The sequence below is a fragment of the Nannobrachium achirus genome (genome assembly GCF_963921795.1).
Source record: "Nannobrachium achirus genome assembly, chromosome: 2".
Lineage (NCBI taxonomy): Eukaryota > Metazoa > Chordata > Actinopteri > Myctophiformes > Myctophidae > Nannobrachium > Nannobrachium achirus.
The window spans coordinates 43,119,831-43,129,973 of NC_137811.1; the positions used below are offsets into that span (position 1 = coordinate 43,119,831).

Below are 10,143 nucleotides of genomic sequence, written 5' to 3' on the forward strand. Positions count from 1 at the left end.
CTGTAAACACAAATGTACTACCTTCCTGTGTTCCTGGAGAAAGACTTAGCATTTAATTACATGTTGTTGTTTTTGCCAGACCCATGAAATGGGTAGGCCTACATAAGCAAATGTCGGTCTGTCCCTTTTCTATATAAAGGGTATATATGATGATGACATGATGATGACATGCCTACAAAAGGCATGATGTCATAAATGATGATGACAGACAGGGGGTCGGCAGAACCGGGGTTGGCAGAACCGGGGTCTGGCACAACCAGGTTGACCTGGTCTAGTTTATTTACATTTGACACAATCATCACATCGACCGTTTTCTACTGCTGTTGTGTGTCCTGGTGAAGAAATCCCACTGGTTTGACACAACCATCAAAAGGTTTTTCACTGTTTTCCTGATGGAGCTAATGGAGTCTTTTTTATATCTCAAGAGAAGGAGTGAGAATCTCGTTGGTTATCGTTGGTTATCATGTTCCTATTAAATCCCCTGCAGTGAGGTGCCAGATTGTTAGTGTGGCTACAGTCAGGTACAGGGGTGTGTTGATGTGAGGGCTGTGTGCTGCGTTGCAGAAGGGCGTGTCACAGCAGTGCTTGGTCATGACGTAGAAGACAACGGTGTTGGAGAAGATCTCCACTGTGGTCTCATTCCCACATTCCTCTTCCCTCACACAGCCCAGGGTCTTGACATCCAGGCCTTCCGCTACAAGGAGACAGTCAGCAACACTGGTGTTAAAGTAGGCTAACTAAGTAGATGTATACACAAATACTTTGTAGATTTTGATTATTACTACAAAAATACAAACATCCACCTATATTTAATCAGCCATTTGAAAATAGCAGATCTACAAGCTTGTAGATCTGCTATTTTCTACATTGCAGTATTTTGATACTTTTACTTAAACAATGTGAGTACTTTTCCCACCACTGGACAGCAATGATGACAGTCAGACTTAAGTATAATACACTTTAGCATGATGAATTCATACTAATCAGCATCGCACACGTTGAGCCCTCCTTGCTCTAGTACTGTTTTAGTGTTACCACATACACACCTGTATACAGTATTTAATGTCTCTTTATGGTGTGATAAGAGGCTATGGGATTAATTCCATGAATTAATGTACTGAGGGGACATTTATAAACAAGACACAAAAACCACACATACTCAAGTATACAAATGCCTTGACATGCACTCAACAATGTAAAGCACAGACAGCCAAATGTTTACAACACACCTGCTTTTCCTCGGCCAGTGTAACACTTCTCCCCAGCACTGCAGTTGGTGGTGGTGGTATAGCAAGCGTCCCAGAAGCCCAGGTCACAGCGGAAACACTCTAGTAACGCTGCCTCTTCCTCATTCTCCAGCTGTTCTTGCTGTTCCAGCCGCTCCTCTTCCTCACCTGACACCCCCAGAGAAAACACAATGACCATTTACTCTATTGTGATTTGAGTGTGACAAAAGAAAGTGGAGGCATGTTGATGAAAATAGAGATAAACATATGAGGAATAGCACTACATGTATTGTGTTTATAATTCATTCAACTGTGTACAAGCTGTGGCTTTGGATGAGTGTGTTATAAAATGATGGCCAAATATTTGGACAGAAAACTATTAGGGGGGAAAAAATCTGCTACAGTTGAACATTCCAGTCACATCTTTAAAGCTTTGTCCTAGGGACATAATGATAGCTTGGAAGCTTGGTTACTCATTTATCAACCCCAGTCCCCAGCCACTCACTTAAGTGCTTAGAGCCAAGTGGAGTCTCAGTTAATTCCCTATGGACACAATGAAATGCAAAATGAGAAAAGAATTAATGCATGGAAATGTCTGAAAAGCCGATTTCAGTGTGCTCCAGACATCTAGAAGGCATTGCACAGCACTCATTTTAGACTGCATATGACAACAATTTTATTTTAAAATGTAATATACCGTATAATTGTGTTCTGTTGAAATATTTTGGGCATGTTGAAATGAGTGGTCAAGAGCAAAATTGTCTGTAGAACTGTGCTTTTGAAACCCATTGTTTGAGAATTCAGGTTTGGAGTTTACTGTCTGTCTGAGCACATTCTGTAATCTGTTGTTAAACAGTTAGCTGTTTAACAACAGAACCGGGCCACCGGTGGAAAAAACAAGTAATCTTGTTTCCTGGTTCCTGGAGACTAGTTTGAGAGAAGCTCAGAGTGCTTATCCCCTCTCATCCTGTTAGCCGATGCTAGCTCAGGTAAACTACTGTAATAGGACCAGAGTAGGACACTGGGGTAAGGCTACACTGCCACAGCACAACTACTGTATGTTGGAATAAGGAAATGTTTTGCAGTGTGTTGATGTTGGTCACTGACCTCTTCTAATTGTATTAAGTTTTATTACATGAAACATTTAAATGTATGTAATCTGCATACTACAAAACCTAAACTAGACCCCAGACAAATCAAACCCTTTCTTGTGCTTTTATGAATGAGAGAAGGTGGTATAACTTTAGTATCAAAGATATAGACCATGACATTGAATAGGCTCTATAGTTTAATGTCTGGTTCATGTTGACCACCAACAGGTGGTTTAAGTTATTATTAATAAATCCAATCACGTGCCCTCAGTCTATATACCGGTAAATCATTTTTTTGTATTAAGCAACGGATACAGTTAACAAGTTATAGCATAATGGTGTTTGTAAGGGAAGTATTCGTTTTTTATATCTCAATGTTGACATTTAAAGAATAGAATATGCAAGTTATTAAGGTATTTGCCTTTAGAATAGGGGATACAGACATAAAACAGAAATGTTAGGTTTATAGCTCAAATGAACAGATTTGACCAATGGAATTTGAAGGGAACAGATTGTCTTACCTTTAGTTGGTGTGAGCATCAAGATGGCAAACAGACACAAGATGAAGCAGTTCATTTCAGAACAATGCTCCTTGCAACATGCAAGGCATAGAAAGAGAAAGGGGCTTAGGAGGTCTAGGTCTCTGACTACAATTGGATTAGTCAGTCATTCATTTTCTAGACCAGTGGTTTTCAAACTGTGGGTCATGACCCATGAGTGGATCACAGCATATACCGTAGGTCCAGGTGGGGAAACAATTTTATGCCAGGCTATGTTTAATTTGTTTTAAAGATCCTCCATTTGTGCACTATTTACGCAAATGTAAAATTATTCACGCCTTGTGTTTCATTTGATCATTAGTGGCCTATGATTTAAGACTAAAGGGGAATACTGTACTTATGAACAATATACAAATAGAAATGCCACAATTATCTCACATTTGTGACATGGTAATGAAAATGTAGTGCTTAATTACTGCACAATATTCAGTGGATCCTGAGACAAATGTACCTCCACAGGCCGATCACGGTATTAAAAAGTTTAGTTCTATCTAGACCAATCACAACTGTTGTGAAAAAGATGGGAGATTGTTAATTACTGTGTAATGCCCGGAATTCGTACCCAGGTCTCCCGTGTGGACATCTTAACCACCAGACCAAAGGGATATATATCCCCATGGTCTAGGGGAGATACTAGACTTTTGAGGCCATCAGGCTGAGGCAGTGAGTCAATAATACTCACGCAACAATAGCAGATTGTTACTTTTGGTCTAATAAGTTTATTCAGTATATTCACCTTTTTTATTTTTAAGGTGTGTGTTCTAGGTAAGAACACTTTATATGCCATCCTCAGAAAGAGTTGAAACATTTGTCCATCTACTGTTATTTACCTTCTTCATATTCATGGAGGCATCATCAGACAAACCGACTGACAAGATGACTCTGTTGTGATAGACAGATCAAATAACATTACAGCTGGGATCAACTTGGGTGATTCTCAGTTAATTGTGTCTTTTGAACCACAAGTGACTTCTATATCTTTCAAGCTCCTCTCTCCTTATGAGGAACTGTTGGACCACATGTGTCCTGAGTCAGCAATGAGTTAAGCAGCTTATTTCCCTCCCTGTACTCAAATTGATATGAATCTAAACAGCCTCACAACGCTCACAAAGGGGGACAGAGGATATACAATTCTGCATTATACTTAGTCCACTATAAAATGCTTCTAGAGTAAACGTATTGACCAAAAATACTCTTCATGAATTCTTGCATTTGTGTGTGTATAAAGACTCAGAGGTTCAAAGAGTTTAGGGTCAGAATCAAGGACATTTTACACATCTGAATTTAATCTGATGTTAACATCGGATTACAATTTGACAACCAAACAAAGAAAACTGTATGCAGATTTCCAATGGCATAATAATCATCACAAAAAAGATCTCCCCCTCATCCTACTACTGACATATCAGCAGTCCATTGATGTCATATCTTTGCGTATAAAAGTGCTCGTTGCGTGTCTGAGAGAGAAGTGCTGTCGGAGTGATATGTGTGATTGTGGCTTGTTGCAGATTGTTGCAATCTTCAGTCTCAGTCCTCATCTGGATGGCAGAAACCCAGCATGGGCCCGAACAGAGGAAATGCTCTGCAGTTCTAAAATACCTATAAAAACCCCTCAGTCTGATCCTCGGCGTAATTAGCGGGCTGGAGGAGAATGCTCAAGGATAATTAAAAATCCCACCCTGCCTAAACCCATACCTCTCTTTAATTTGTCTGCATGCTGGCCTGTGTGGAAACTATGTTTTTACTCAAAACGTTATATTCCTGAATCTAAACGAGAAAAAGTGGATCATTATCGCCAGTGAACCATTCCCTGTTGCTTTTCTGTTGTTGTTTTGTGCAGCTAGTGCGCTCTGCAGCAAGAGCCCCGAGAGGATGGAAAATGAAGCTGCTCTGAAAGCGTTTCGCATTTGAATAAAGCGTAGGAATCAGATGATGAAGAGATGAAAGGTCAGAACAGTGGGTGAGTGAGCCTCCAGTAACAGGACTCGGAGGACCGTGTGTGCTCGCTCAGCCGTGTCAGGAATAACTCCTAACAACCACCGTTGTGCTTGTTGTTGTCTATACCAGGCCTCCTCTACGCCACAAAGTTTGCAATTTTTCAACATCTAGCCTAAACAGACTCCTGAGAATGACAAAGCTGTGCGGGCTGACACTGTGTTCAACAGAAAGAAAGGTTGAATTACAATTAAAAACAGCTTGGGTCTGCATTCGCATGTGCACGGAATACCAAACGATATTCCTGCTGAATGGTGCATGGGGGGTGTTGTCTGCGTGAGTGGGATTGTGTCCTTATGTGCTCGTCTTATAGAAAAGCCATTTTCTCAGATTAATAAATGTGAGATTATATAAACGCTCACTGGAGACTTTAATCTGGGTTGTCCTCTAATCAAGCTCTGTTCCCTACAAAAAGAAACCCCCTGGGACACAAAATCTTGTGTGTGTGTGTGTGTGTGTGTGTGTGTGTGTGTGTGTGTGTGTGTGTGTGCGCGCGTGTGCGTGTACAGTATACACGCGTGCATGCATGGGTGTGTGTGTGTGTGTGTGTGAGTGTGTGTGTGTGTGAGTGTGTGTGTGTGTGTGTGTGTGTGTGTGTGTGTGTGTGTGTGTGTGTGTGTGTGTGTGTGTGTGTGTGTGTGTCCATCTCCCAATATGGCACCAACCCAAAATTTTGCAATCCTCCTCAAGGACCAAATACGGTCAAACTCTGACTCTTTGGGGATTTGGGGAGAGTAAAGACAACAAGCTGGCAAGCTGACATCAAACAGCATAGTTTCAACTCCACCAAACCTGGGTGGGCGAAAAGGAAGCACCACTCACTCACCACTGCACCACTCTGAAGCATTTAGCATACAAGGCATTCAGCCTGTTTTAACCACTTAAACCCTGTACTTGGTTGACAGAGTCCCTCTGGGCTCTTTACTAGTGCCTTTTCTGCTTGTAGATCTGCTATTTTCGGCTAAGGATTTCCCCCACAATATGGATGCTGGGGTTTTAATGAAAGGTCACCAATATAATAATAATAGTAGGAACATCTTGAGCATCCATGTATCTCCATGTGTGTGTGTATTTAGAGGCCTGTGGTTGATGTGCTATTGTCCATCATTGGCAGGCAAGCCTGTCCTTATGTTGAAATTTATCTCGCTGGAGTTGCAGGAGTCAGAGCATAGCGAGGAGGACAGAGAGGGGGACGGACAGTGGGAGGAGGGATAGCAAGAGGTGGGCTCCTGGTGGTGCAGGACTCGAGTCAGTCGTGTCGACCCACCCTCCCCCTTCCCCTCCTCCACATTCCCCTCTGACCCCGGTCCTTCCCTCCCTCCCTGAGCCTCCCCATTCTCAGGTGGTGGCGGCGTTTCCCAGGGGCCGCGCTGGCCCTCTGGGGAGCTGCTATTGATGTTGCGTCTATTCCGGGGCGACAGAGGAGGACCAACCACCAGGTTCTGGCTGGAGAGAGAGCGTGGTGCGTAGGAGGAAATGCTGCAGGATCCCTGCTCCATATCATCCACTGACTCACGCCGGGCCTCCTCCCGACAGCTACCGCCGTGCTGTTCTTCAGAATCCTCCATCCAGCCGTTGTCCTCCTCCGGCTTCAGGTCCTCCAGGTCGTCGGACGCCACCAGCCTGAGGAGCTCGCGGTCCCGGTTCTCGTAGAGGAGCGTGGCGGCGCAGATGAAGACGAACAGGCCGACGCCCATGACCACAGGCCCGGCCAGCTTCATGCGGTCGGCGTGAGAGCTGCCGCGGCCGGTGGCGGTGGGACGCGGTGCAGAGATCACGTAGCCGGCCACCGCCACGGACATCCCCACCAGCACCACGCCGACGCCAAGCAGGAGCCACACCCCTGGGGCAGAGCGGAGGTGCAGCCTGGTCTGGAGGAGCCTCTCCTTCCTCTTGTGGCGCCAGCATGTCCCAGGGCCACAGGCCGACGGTGCTTGTGACTGGGATGAGTGGGAGTGGGCGGGGCTACAGACGGGACTGGCCGCTCCACTGGACCCCGCTGCCGTCATCCTTCAGCTTCACACTGGAAACGATAGGGGAGGGGATTAGAGAGCAAAAGATGAAAGGGTTAAAGCCAGATTGATACTTTGCTGTACGACCAGGGGTCATCAATTTATCCGTACACGGACATATGTGTCCGTGGCAAGACTTGGCATCGTCCGTTCTATACGTTTTTACACAACATTATAATGTTCTTATTTTGATAATAAGACCCAATTACTGAATGTCAGTCTCCAGGGTACAGTAGGAGTCCACTAGGACAGTGGTTCTTTAGCATTTTATTTTCAAGGACTCCCAAGTGTATAGAGGCTAGCCCTTTTGTTTGTCTATTCATTTTGTATGTCAAAAAAATCACATGCACCACAAGACCCCTGTGTACAACAACGTTGCACGATGCACGTGGTGAGCTTGTAGATCTGCTATTTTCAGTGCATGAAACATCTTACGAGAAGTTACAACAGAGTATAAGAATGTGGTTCCCGCAGGATGACAGCTGTAATTTGCTTAATAAGAGTTATTTTCCTTTGCATTGTACACAACAGGAAATAACTACTTTAGCCAGTCCCTCTAGGGGAATTCAAGTGTCTCTCCACTCACAAAACTCCCTACTGACTGTGGCCATGGATTTTGGTTAAATATAATGTTTTTGTATCAGTTGTATTTAACAGAAATAAGTAACAGAAGTAAGCCCAGACAGACCATACCACTTCTGATCAGACTACAATTATGAAAATAGATCGAGCTAATTAAAATTGTATTCCCCAAAGAATGATTAATAGGCTACAAAGAAACCAAGAGCTATTTATGACTGACACCCTTTGTGGAAAGATACATTATGTCAATGAGAAAAGGAATACAGGCACAGCACAGATTATGTCCTGACAAAGCCAAAATTAGAGCTTGATAGAAGAGAAGAGTATTTTCTTATCAGGCTTGTTATTAAGGTGGAATAAACTACCTGACACTATCCTACTATGTATTGGGTACTAATGGATTAAAAAATATATAGCCTATACATTTAAGTTAATTTATGTACTACAATAGAAGCCTATTTTAATGAGTGCATTGTATGGCTTTGCTACAGGGCATAGGCTACTCTGTTGTTTTAACGTTAACATTGTTTTTTCTAATATTTTTGTATTCTGCATAATAGATTTAAGTGATTAATTTACAAACGTCTGTTTGAGTTTATAGCCTATCTCGATGAAAGTGTATGTTTGACGAGGCAATTGAGTTGCTAAACTGAGTGACCATACAAGCCAACATCTTGATCACGCTTTCCTCCACAACGCTGGGAGGAACATCACCTTCATTATCTTATCTTGACACGTAGACTACTGTAGTAGGCATCCTGCTGCAGCTTTACCGTCTTGTGTTCATCCATTCTAATCAGAAATGCGCTATGCATAGTAGTAGCCTACAAGCATAAAGTTGATGAACAAGCTACTCACGCCTTCATTCGCACGTCCATCCGTCGTAGATCGTCGGCATTGATAGAATAAATAAGAATCAATTCAATAAAAACTATTTCCGTGGGCTAATCATCTGTAAAACACTAGGCTATAAATATCTATCTTGTCTCCCATTTAGATTTGTAAGTCAGAGGAGTTTCCCCATCATATCCCCAGCTTGCTTCAGAAAGAATGTTCAGACGTCTTCATCCAGTGGTTCATGCAGCCAGTGTAGGCTACAACAGCACGCTGCTGATCTGATCTGCAACCTACTCCCTCTGTCGTCTGAGTTGTGTGTGTGTGTGTGTGTGTGTGTGTGTGTGTGTGTGTGTGTGTGTGTGCGCGCGCGTGCGTGCGTGCGTGCGTGCGTGTGTGTGTGTGTGTGCGTACACACTGCAATGCATGCATGCATGCATGAAAGGGTCGTGGGAATCAACGGAGAGTCCAGGCCAGTCCCACGACAAGACCAGTTATTATTAGTTTGTATAGAACAATTTGTCAAAAGAAAGAAGGGGGAGCGAGGGAGTGTCCGTTTGGCTGATATAATACAAACTATAGGTCTACGTTTAAAGTCCAAATCTGCAATTAGTCAGTGTTTTTTTCCCATTTAATATTCATTGGGCATTTGAGCCGCGGACCACGATTTGATGACATTTAGCCTCTCTGACACTGACTCTGAAAACATAGAATATAGAATATAATATGTTGTTGTTTGGTTAGGATGTGACCATGCTGTGTTGATGTTGGTGCTATAGGAGAGGTGACAGGCACACATTGATCAAAATAACATTTTTTCTACATTCTCTAATTGTGTAGACTTCTTGTAAATTAAGTAATGCAAATGTGTAACAATAATTAAATCTCCATTTTGATTACCAATCTCAGCATCTTTTAGCTGGGAACCACCCCTTCAAGGAACACTGTTTGAAAACCACTGGTCTACAATATTGCTTGCATCTAGCATATTGATTATTTTCAAATGTGCAATTTATGTCAAGAGCAATGAAAGTAGCCTGGAGAGACTCCTATGCTTTGTGTGAGGCCTTCCTGGGAATTTGAGGATGTAAAAAGATCTGCAAGTTGCAGGTCTGAGGTAATGATGATGACCACATGTAAACAACCTCTGTGCCAGTGTGTAATGACAGAAATAGTGTTGTGACATTACTGGAGGCCAGGTCAGGACAACAGTTAGTGTGCAACTCGTTTATTTTGTCCAGTCACACATTCCAGCAAACAGCTACAGTAACCTCACAAGCCAAAGTTGCATAGGCTACCATTTACCCCATAAATTAAAATAGATAAATAATAGCCTGTTTGAGTATAAACAATTTAATGTACACATCCCAACTGAATTGCATGTAGCGTTAAAGAGTGAAATTGAGTTTTATGTATTACACAAAATCTTTACAAATTGTCCTGCCGCTCAAAGTATTTATTTGCATATTTTCTGTAGTCATTTCTACTGGGGTTGCCATGACTGTCAGCAGCCATACTATTTACACTCTGAATGCCAGATGAAATTATAGATCAAACAGGACAGAAAACAATTAAATGGTAATGAAAACAACTAAATGAGAGAGAGATATACTTTTTTTTTTACATTCAAAGACATTATGCCTTTCCGCGAAGAAAATGGTATAAGAAAAAACAAAAAACAGAACTGGCTCATTTTGTCTTGCAATATCTAGGCTTGCTTGCAATTCTTTTACTTGATCATTAACCATTAGCCCTTCCGAAATCAAAAACCCTGTGATCGGAAAACGCAAGATAACAGGGGCTGGCAGGAAGATACTTCCTCATTTCTGAAGCACACTCATGT

At 42.6% G+C, this 10,143-nt stretch overlaps 1 protein-coding gene across 1 annotated transcript in view; it reads right to left on the bottom strand.

The window, feature by feature from the left end:
- Positions 1 to 10,143, bottom strand: part of LOC308298554 (sialic acid-binding Ig-like lectin 15) — a gene marked incomplete at both ends in the record, with an annotated part of 432,712 nt that overhangs the window by 25,893 nt on the left and 396,676 nt on the right. The window lies entirely within an intron of this gene.